This window comes from Pelodiscus sinensis, chromosome 24, assembly GCF_052426305.1.
Source record: "Pelodiscus sinensis isolate ZL-2025 chromosome 24, ASM5242630v1, whole genome shotgun sequence".
NCBI classification, from domain to species: domain Eukaryota; kingdom Metazoa; phylum Chordata; order Testudines; family Trionychidae; genus Pelodiscus; species Pelodiscus sinensis.
In genome coordinates, this window is record NC_143075.1 from 12,146,782 (window position 1) to 12,157,335 (window position 10,554).

The 10,554-nt window shown below is 50.5% G+C and overlaps 1 protein-coding gene across 1 annotated transcript in view; it reads right to left on the reverse strand.

Moving 5' to 3' along the window:
- SAMD11 (sterile alpha motif domain containing 11) overlaps window positions 1-10,312 on the reverse strand; it is a 397,470-nt gene extending 387,158 nt beyond the window's left edge. The window contains exon 1 of the mRNA XM_075906866.2: window positions 10,183-10,312. The gene's annotated coding sequence lies outside the window, so the exon portion shown is untranslated. The remainder of the gene's footprint in view (window positions 1-10,182) is intronic.
- Between the last annotated feature and the right edge of the window lie 242 nt (window positions 10,313-10,554).

The window sequence follows — 10,554 nt, forward strand, 5'->3', positions numbered from 1 at the left end:
AAATCCTGTCCCCTGTATACAAGAATCAATACTGGTTTTGGACAAAGGACATCAAGTGTGACATAGGGTCCTTCACACTGGAAAAACCTTAGCAGTGCAGCAGATCCTGTCAATGTGAAAATATAGTGTTTATTAGGCAATCAGCCACCTGCCCCTAGTAAGAGATGACGTCCTGTGGACTATTTGGGTCTGTCCCCACAATCAGGGATGAGAGTTAAATGCAGCAGGTGGGAGATGTACAGAGAGCTCTATATGAGACCCCAACCTAATGCAACCTTAAAAACAGGAGAAAGGGAGTGGACTTTCACAACTCCAGCCCATTTTCTACTCCACACACAATGTTGACCATGCATAATTTCATAAGGGGGGGAGCCTCTGACTTGGGTCAGTTAGGTTGTAGCACGGCAACTCTGGATGCCTCTGAATTCCTGGACTCTTGGCAATTGGGATTCTGAGCTGGGTATGTCACAGTCACCACTCTTCAGTTCCTAGCATTGCTTCTCTTCTCCTGGCGCTAGACAAACACCAGGTGCCCTGCTTGCTGCCATGAAGCGCATTGGCATTCTGTAAGATCCTAGATCAGGAGGTAGTATTGGTCAGAGAGGAGTTAAATTTGGAATTCCTGTCCTGTGGGAAATTGCAACATTTCTTCTCATCGCAAATTGGGACAAAGTGTAAATTTTAAAAGTGTTCACAGAACTGAAATTCTGAACCATTTCAGTTTGGAATTGTAAAGTGTTTCATTTAGACATTTTGTATCAAAATGAAACATTGTGTCATTCTCAAAATCTTTTTTCTTTATGGAACTGACTCAAAATGTTTCATTTTCAGACAGTCCAATATTAAACTGTCTTTTCCCATAGCAGCCTATTGCATCCTGAGAGTTATAGCTTGGGATGCCCCACTGCTCCCTGGCTGAACTACATCTCCCATACTTCAACACACATCTTAGTCAGAAGGACCACCGCACTGCATTATGGGAAAATGTAGTCCTTCAGAGAGCCCAGCCTATAGGAAAGAATGAGGGTCCTGAACTACAATTTTCAGAAAGACAATGGGCTGATTGTAAATGAAGTTTACTGTTTTGTTGAACTGAATGGAAACAAACAAAAATTTGGGACAGTTAAAACAATGAAATATTCTGATCGGATCCAATCAACCTGCAATTGAAATATTTCCTTCTGATTTTGCAGAAATAGCATTTTGTCAGAAAATTACCAAACAGCTCTAGTGTTGATGTATTAACCATGCCTAATGGGAGCAGATGAGGCTACTCTCTGGTGGCCTCATTAGCGTTAGGCCATTGCTTCTTCATCCTGAGAGCTCCCACCCATGGGGTACTACGCGGATCATGAGGCTTGCTTAATTCAAGTTTGCAGAACACTCCCAAGTCCTCGGAAGAGAATCCTTCTAGACTAGAACATTGTTAACTGTACAAGATGTTTCTGTTTCACCAATAACTTTCCCCATGCCACTGCACCCTTCCGAGTGACACTGCAATGCAGTGCTTGTGAGAACACACTGATGCCAGGAACAGCACTGGGTGGGGAAGGAGGAGAAGCCAGAAAATGGAATCTGCCAAGGAGAAAAGCTCTTCATCAAAGAGAGGGAAAAAGCCAGCGTTAGTGAGCAGAAATGCAAACCATTTCCCAGCTAAACGTTTCTGCTTATGATTTTTACAAATATTGAGTGTATCCCAGCATAGAAATGCCTCTTTACAAAGAGACACTGAGTTAATCAAAACCAAAGAGGAAGGATGTTCTAGTGGTTAGTTCACTAGCCTGGGATGTGGGAAGCCTAGGTTCAGCTCCCTACTCTGCTACAGATTTCTCGTGTAGCAAGTCACTTAGCTTCACTGTGCTTCAGTTTCCCCATCTGTAGAAGAGTGAGACTAGTACTTCCATGCAGGAGCATTGTGAGGATAATACATACAGTAAGGTGGTCAGATACAACAGTAATGAGAACTAGAGTGAAACTGTCTTTACTACCCACACATACACTGGGATTCAGATGATCTTGCTGCATGCTAGCTGGCATTTAGAGGAAAAGCAAGGTCCTGACAGGCCAGCAATGCATAAGCATGAAATTATCTATATTACTGCAGTAATTAAAAGGTCCAACCAAGATCAGGGTTCCAACCTTCTGGGCACAGCAAACACACTGATAGCCCCCAAAGACCTTACAATCCAAACAGACAAGACTCAGGATTTACTATTACCCCCATGTTACAGGCAAGGAAATCTGAAGCAGAGAGACGGTGAGACATGCCCAAGGTCATACAAGGAGTTTGTGGCAGAGTCCAAAATAGAACCCACCTCTCCCGCATTCCCACCCAAAGCCCTATCTCCGTCCTTCCTCTAAGATTCCCTGACTCTTTCCATAGGAGAGGGATGTTAACAAGAGCTGGATGAACAGTAGCAATTTAATGCCCCCAACATTACTTATAGACATGTGAATTTTTTGCTCCTCCTCTTACAAAAGGACAACAGAGCAAGAAACAAGTCCTAGCTCAGTATATCCATCTTTCAGTGCACAGGAGAGGGCAAGTGAGAGAATAATGGACAGGGGGAGTCAAGACAGACTCCTTGCTGACAACAGACTGGGAACCTCTCTGCTTCACCTCTGAATGTGCTGTTTTCTAGGGAGAAAAACCCAGTCACTATCCTGGGTGAGCCAGAGACAAACATTTTTCTGGTATGAAAATCAGAGGAGCCAGACAAAGTCTGCAGAGGGCAAAGCGCATGACTTAATTGCCAACTGCGCCTTGCAAACAATTTTATGGAAGGATTTTGAGCTACAAAGTAGATTTCACAGTGTTGGCCCCCTGGACTTCCATGGAAATAAATGGGCTCCTTTTTGTCATAGGGGAGAGGGTGGATTAAAATGAAAAATGAAGCTCTGGAAGACAAGAATGGAAAATTCACGGAACTCCTAGTTACTGGAGATAGCAAGGAGAATTTTTATTTTGGAATAAAAATGACTTTGGTTCTGGACTAACACACCTGCCTAGAGAGCTCTCCTGGAATACACGTTCGGACCAATCTCCCTCTGTAGACAAGCCAGGCCTGTACGCCGGGAGGGGTGTCCGGGGGGTTAGAAGGGTGTGAATGCAACCCCCTTTCATCCCCCAAGTAAGCATGCTCCGGCCAGCCAGGGGCAGGCAAGAGTGGCAGACTGCCTGATCCTCCCTCCCGCATGCTCCAATCCGCTGGGGCTGATCCCCCGCCCTAAGGAGCAAGTCCAGAGGCAGGGGCTGGGCCTTGCTCCTGTGGGGGAGGGAGGAAATCAGCCCCAGCCTACCCCCGGCCGGCCATGGGGAAGGGAAGCTCAGGCAGCGCACTGCTCCTGCCTTCCCCCGGCTGGCCAGAGCATGCTTACGTGGGGGACCGTTCGGGGGAGGGGAGGTGCATTCATGTCCTTGCGGTCCACGTTTACAAAAAAAAGCATCCCCACACAAATTCCTGCGTACGGGCCTGCAAGCCCCGGGTGTCCTCTCTGCACTGGAGAGGGGAACTAGCTATATCGGCTTAATTGCCTCTATCCACCTCTATGCCTTGCCACGGTCCTGGGGTAGGTAGGTCTGTGCAGTAACACTTAGGGCTTCCCTACTTCGATACTGCACAGTTACATTTCAAAGGGCTAGGCAGCTGCCCTTTTGCAAGACATACCTGGTTCAGCATATTACTGAGCAGACAACATATGCTGTGTGCTCCATCTTGCCCCCTTCTCCCCCCCCTCCCCCACCAGCATGAGAATTAATTATTTGTTCTGCCTTGTTTGCCCTAAATCAGGGGGCAGGGAACCTTTTTTGGGTCAGGGGCCACACACAAGTAAGAAGCAAACAAAATAAAAAACACCCCCCCACAACAAACCTCTCACTGATGTGGCCCGCAAGTGAGGAGGAGAAAGACGAAAGACGAAAGACACTCTCCACATGCCCCTCCCAGAGCCTAGGGGTGCCCAGCCTAGTAAATTTTGGATGCTCCCACATTGTAAGGGGGCTGGAGCACCAGCTGGGCTCCCCAATGCCTAAGGTCCCCAGGCCTTACGTTCCCCATCCCTGCCCTAGACCTCAAATAAGTCATTCACTCTTGAAAGTACAGGATCACTCTTCCTCTATGGAGAAACATGTCTGGCCTTGGTCTCCAAGCAGGCAGGACTTCAGTCTCTGGGGCTGTCATGCTGGCGGATTGCATAAGCACTCAATTCACAGTAAAATATGCATCCAAAGAGATGACGATGACTTCAGTTGAGGAGGGAGGGCAGACAGCAGGGGAAGATAAGTGCCAAAGAAATAAAGACATCATTTTTATGCAAACTAAAAAGCTGATGTGATCAACTCTATATAGAACACTAGAAGATTTACCCAGCGTCGCCTGGGTCCTTAACTCACTTTTGCATTTTGGAAAATGAAATGAAAATGTATATGCACCATTCGAATCATTGCTCTGGTGTGGGGGTGGGTAGGAGGGGTTCATACACAGGCTACCCCAGGGCGATAGGACCACCTCAGCCTTCATCCACCACAGCAGCTTGGGGCCAGGTGAGAAGCGGCTCTCCACAGTCGCTGCAGCTCCAGCGGTCAGTGCGGAGGGAGGGTTGCATGTCCCCGGGCTGGGGCAGTTTTCAGGTTAGTCTGCTCCCTGCACTTCCCAGCCAGACTGAGGAATGGAGCAAACTGTTCACTTTCCCCTTGCTCCCTGACAAAGGGGAACAAACCCGTATGAATTGGGGGGTACCTGCCAGGTGGGAGGCTCAGGGCTGGGGCAGTGCCTGGCAGTCCCTTTCATCTGCCTGGTGATTGTCTCGTTTCTGCATGGCTTTATGAGACGCAATCCCATTCCAGGCACATCCCATTGTTCGGGCACAACCAACCCCTGACCGTGCTGTAAGTGATAAGAGGAAGCTGTGTACTGCATTTGGTGGTCCTAGCGCTTACCGTTTAGGAGGCGTTTGGGGACAGATAGACGCACACACAGATGCACAGGCAAACTCTTTCAAGATATGGTGGATATCACCAAACCTCCTCACTCTCAATATGAGCAGATGCTCTTTGGCCAGCAAGTGGTACCCGGCACACCTTAGACCTTCCCAATGTGCATTAGCCAAGAGCAGCTGGGGGACAGACTATGACCAGGGTACAAACCAACACTCCAGTTGCATTGACACAGATGGCTGAGTTGCTGGTGTCAGAGCCCAGAAAGAGAATCTCTTTCCCAGAATCCCCCCCACCCCCACCCCCTCACGGTGCCACGTCTGGCAGAAAGCATCCGCGTTCTGAGGGCTGACGGCTGGGATGCCCGGACTGCTTGCCTGCGTTCGAGAAGGCTCACTTGGAAGCGGGCCATCGGAATGCAACTCGCCCCGGTTGCTCGAGGGACCGGCTGACAAGCCGAGATCTGCCGAGAGCAGGATTTAAACTTCTGACCTTCCAGCTCCGAGAAGTGGGAGTGGAGCAACAGGCTGTAAATCTTCAAGTTCAGCCACAAGCGTTGTTCAGAGCGATATGAGTCAGTCCTCACCGCTGCCCATCCCCCCCCCCCAGGGCAGGAATGGATTTGGCCAGGTGGGCTGGGCTGGGCAGGCCGCTCCCTTCGAGGCCCCGCAGGGCAGCGGTGTCAGGGAATCATGGAATGAGCAATCTTCAAGAGAGGATGGAGCTCAAGTCCAGAGCCTCCTCTGCCAGTGGAGCAGGTTGCTGCTTGCGGGAAGAAATCATGAGCTCCGCCATTGGAGGAAGCTTCCTTCTTCACCCGCTGCTCAAGGAGGGTTACAAAGAAAAGATGAAGAACCAGCTGCTGGGTGCAGGACATGTGCTGGGAAGGGGCCAAGTGTCTCATCTCTTCTCACGTTACAAACCAAGCCCCTTTGCGGAAGGGAAGTCAAATATCAAAGAGCAGCGCTCCCATTATCCTGAACAGTTGGCTGGGCTGGCGACCATGATTACTGCTGCTATCCCACATGGCCAGTGAAGATGTCTTATTCCAAGCCTGCAAGGTCAAAATTCATCTCTGGGCTAAGCAGGTGGATCCCCGTTGGCATCTGTGGAGTTGCACATACTTATGCCAGGCTGGGATTCCAGTTGTCATATGTTCAGGCCAAATGACAGTGGACCTTGCACTAGCTATCCCATCAAATTCCTCAAATTACTCTCCTGGCTACGAGAAGTTCCCAAAGGAGGGGATCGTGCAAAGCTGTCACTGTCTTGCTTGTTTCCTGGAGGACCCAGAGGGGTGGCGGATTATAGTTCTTCTCAGTCTGGGAAACTTTTCTCTCTCCAATAATTCCAGTTAGTACAAATAGCCCCGGCACATCCCTGCGTTGTTCTGAATGCTCTTGGGGCAGGGGAAAGACCGGTTCAGTGACAGTCGCTCCCAGGGCGTCCGGTTGTATTTTGTCAGAGGGATGACCCTGTAAAATCAAGGTCTCTACCCACAAAACAGGTACTAGTGCAGGCAGCAGCATAAACATTCACCCCAAAACACCCCACCAATGGGCTACCATCCTGAGCCATGTAGACGTGACCTCTTTGCTTCCAGGAAGGACCCATTGGGGTGGGTTTGTTTTGTTTTTTTGTGATGGGGAAAATTATCTTCACAGAACAAGGCCAACTGGGACTCATTTTAGATGGGCAGCTCCCTGGGGCAAGGACTGACATCTTTGCACCTTTTCTGCACAGTGCACGGCACAACAGGACCTCCCATGATACTGTAACCTCAGAATCGTAGGACTGGAAAGGTCTTCGAGACATCATCTAGGCCAGTCCCAAGCTGATGGTACAGAATTTATCACACCTGAGGATAATGTAACCGATCGTATGAAAACTGAGCCAAGAGCATAGGTGCCAACTCTGTGGTCCTCTGGGGCTGGAGCACCCAGGAGCTGCTGAGCAACTACCAGCACCTAAGCTGCCCCACCCCCATGCCTGCCTCCCTCCTGGTGCTTCTCACCTGCCAGTGGCCCTGCTGACCAACTCCTCCCCCGCACTTCTAACGCTTCCGGAACATTGTGAACAGCTGATTCACAGTGTTCAGGTAGCTCCAAGGAGGGAGTGGAGGAGTGGAGTCAGGGTGCAATGGGAGTAGGGTGGGGGTGGAGCCGGGACATGGATTAGGGGAAACTGTAGAGCAGGGCTGAGGGCAGATGCGGGGAGGACGGGGGGAGACACACACACACACACACACACACACACACCCCCGGCTAGAGGGGAACTGGGAGCCTATGACCGAAAGCACCTCTTATTTCACACAAAAAACCAGAGAGAATGATTAGATGCTAACTACTGATCAGGACAGCTTTGAATCAGGAACAGAGGTGAAAGTAAGCGGGTGCACCCAATGCACAGCTCCAGCAAGAGCTGGCTGAGCTGCAGCAAAAGCCAGCAGGAAGCCATTGAAAGAGCAGGCAGGGGCCCAGGGTTGCAATAGGACAGGACCGGTAAGAAATTTTAAGTTACTTTCACCACTCACCAGTAACCTGAGAACTGGCAGGCTCATGACAGCCTTCCCCTGCGCCATCCAGTCCTGTCCCTCCTAGTACTGCATGGAGAGTGAGAAGTGCCCATTGCGGCGGCAGGGAAAGAACCCTGACAGAGATTACCTCCCATGCCTCTCCTCCTGCACTCCATGGCTGGCTCCCATTACACCTCGACATAACTGGCATGCCCTGGTTCTTCACACACACCCTGTGCTAAATGTGAGGAGTTAGCAGCTGCTGGCCAGGGGCATGACCGGCCTTTTCAGCTATACAGGGGGTCTTAGCACTTCCAGGATGGCCTTTTGATGAAACAGCCCTGGAGGGAGGTTTGCCATGACCTCCACTGGGCTTGGCTAACTGGATCATATCCCCGCTCCAGATTACACAAGCACTCTTCTCTGGGCTCCCACATGCTGCTTCAGATGTGCTCCTTTCCAGCTTCCTGCTGGGTGCCTTTGCTGGGGGTGGGGTGGGGTGGGGAGCAGGGGCTCATAGAATCCAAGATTTACTGATCACGTCGGAGGCGGCTCCAACGCCAAGTTGTGGCTGGAGCATCAATCTGCCTTAGCCCGACTTGCGATCATGTATGAAGGACACTAGAAAGGGCCTCTCCAGCCTCTGCCATGGCTGCTGGGTTTTTCGGTGAAGCCTGCTGGTGCTTTGCAGAGCTCTGCCGGAATGGGCCCCATGTGCTCCAAGTACCATTTCTCCGAAGAGCCATGCTGGGAAGGAGCAGCTGTGGCAGCAAAGGGAAAGGGCAGTGAAAGTTATTGGAGGCTGCCTTCGTTTTCCATTAGTCCAAGGCGGCCAGTGACCCCAGCTGCCATGACGCAAGCAGCATCGCTGTGCAGGTTGCACGGTGCACCTGGGCCAAGCAGGGAAAACCAAGGGACGCAGAAGTCGGTCTCTTCCTGGGTACAGCCACAAGGCCAAGCAGCACAGTCTGTGCCTGAGACCTAAGCAGACAGAGCCTATTTGCTCCAGTTGAAATAGTTTTGCATGAGGGAGCCTAGATCACGTGTGTAGGGGCCATACTCAATGCTTGCCCCGCACTGATGCTCAGCTCTCAGGGGCGATGTCTCCACAGCTGTCAAGCTGGAGGACTTCTTACCCCGACTCCTGCAACCCTCATTTCATGAGGAGTAAGGGAAGTTGAAGGAGTTTTCTTCCTTCCACTTCCTGCGGCGTAGACAGCTCCAAAAGCTGAATTCAGCTATTTTGACTTAAGCTACACAATTGATGCAGCTGAAGTTGCACAGCTTAATCCGACTTTTGCCCTGCTGTGTAGACCTGTCCTAAGGACGTGGGCTGGGTGGCAAGAGAACAAGAATTCAAAGTCATAAAGGGATTGGCTGGATCTAGAGAACTCTTTGGGGGGATTGGAAGAAACATGACACAGTTGTTTCAGCACCCTCACCAGACCCCCTGCGGAAGTGTCTGCCTGCAGGTTCACACACACAAACCAAATGGATCTATACAAACACACAAATATATTGTATATTTATACATAAGACATGTGGGAGAATGCAACCCAGTGGACCAGGCAAGAAATAGGCACCTCGAATTCTATTCCCTGCTCTGCCACTGACTCACCGGGAGACCTCAGACAAGTCATTTAGCCTTTGCACCTCAATTTCCTCATTATTAATTATTTTTATTTTGTTTTTTTTCCCTGGCAACACTCAGAATGCATGGTGATTCCTAGACAGGAAAGGGCATGCTCCAGAGATTTACCAGGCTAAGACAGTCAGGCATAGGTGAAGCAATTCAGTTGTCCATTAGCCATGATAGCTACTGTATTAATTAATAACTACTTGAAACTGAAAGATAGAAATCTCTAGCTATCCCCAGCCTCCCCATCATCCCCTTTCTGAAGTGAAACACGCCAGCCTCATGGCATATTATGCTGTCTCTTCCCATGACCCCCGCCCCACCCACACAGGTACAGCACATGGCCAGGCGATGCAGTTCCGGTTGACACTGAGCTGACATTGCAACTGGAGAGTGGCGCTCTGCACAGAGGTAAGGCGGGGAAGAACCGGTGCCAAGGATTTACAGTAAGCTCAACCCCAGCTTGGAATTTCCTGGCTGAGAACACTGCTCTGGCTCTTCAGATGCAACCAGTTGTCGTTCACCAGGGCATAGCCAAACCCTCCTCAGAGCTGGACCTGGCCTGTATCAGGACCCCTCTGCTGGTCTCTAAGCTGTGGAAATTCAATCTGAACCCAGATCACTCCGTTGACACCAGGCCTTCAGCACCAGACCCGGCAGTCCACCAGTTTCAATGGAACAGCATCAGAACTCCGCCCCGTGGATTGTTAATGGCCCGCTCTTCATTGCTAGTTACAGGACCGGTAAAGAAAACACTCTTCCTCAAGAAGGAAGAAAGTCTCTTCCAGAGCCCAGCCCTCCTCCCTGGACCCAGATCCCCACTCTCCGTATACCTCGTGCATCCTGTCACACCCATCTACTCCCACACCCGCCGCTGGGACCCATGCCCCCAAAACAAAGACCAAGTCCTTCCTTTGCTAGTAGGACATTTGTGGTCCACTCTCTGACATATGCTCTTTAGAGGTGCTCAGCATAGCTAGACATTGACCTAAGGCCGGGGCCACTGATGCCACAGACAGTGGACGCCGGAATACGTCTCATCTGTCCTGCATTCCTTTGGAAAAAGCCCAACTCCATCGAGCCTGAAACTCTGACCTTAGCCTGCTCCTTCCTGGGTGGAGTTAGAGCTGGATTTGAGGTGCTGCACTGCTAGGCAGAACGGCTGGGTTAGCAGGAGTCCTCTTGTCCGCCTTTCCTGGCTCTGGCAGATTTGAGTTGCACCCCTCTATTCGGAGTCCAACCTCTGCTCTTCAAGAGGCAGGAATTTTACACACCAGAGCCTCTGGCATGGACCAATAGTGCCCCCTACTGCCCAGATCAAGTAATTTTAGACACTAGCTTGGAGACCACCGCTTAAAACTGATGATTATATTATGCCCACTTGGGACATGTTCAACTCTTCTGTAATGCAGCTCAGAACAAAGCTGATCTTCCAGCAGTGGTTGGCTTCCTCTGTCAATCCAAAGC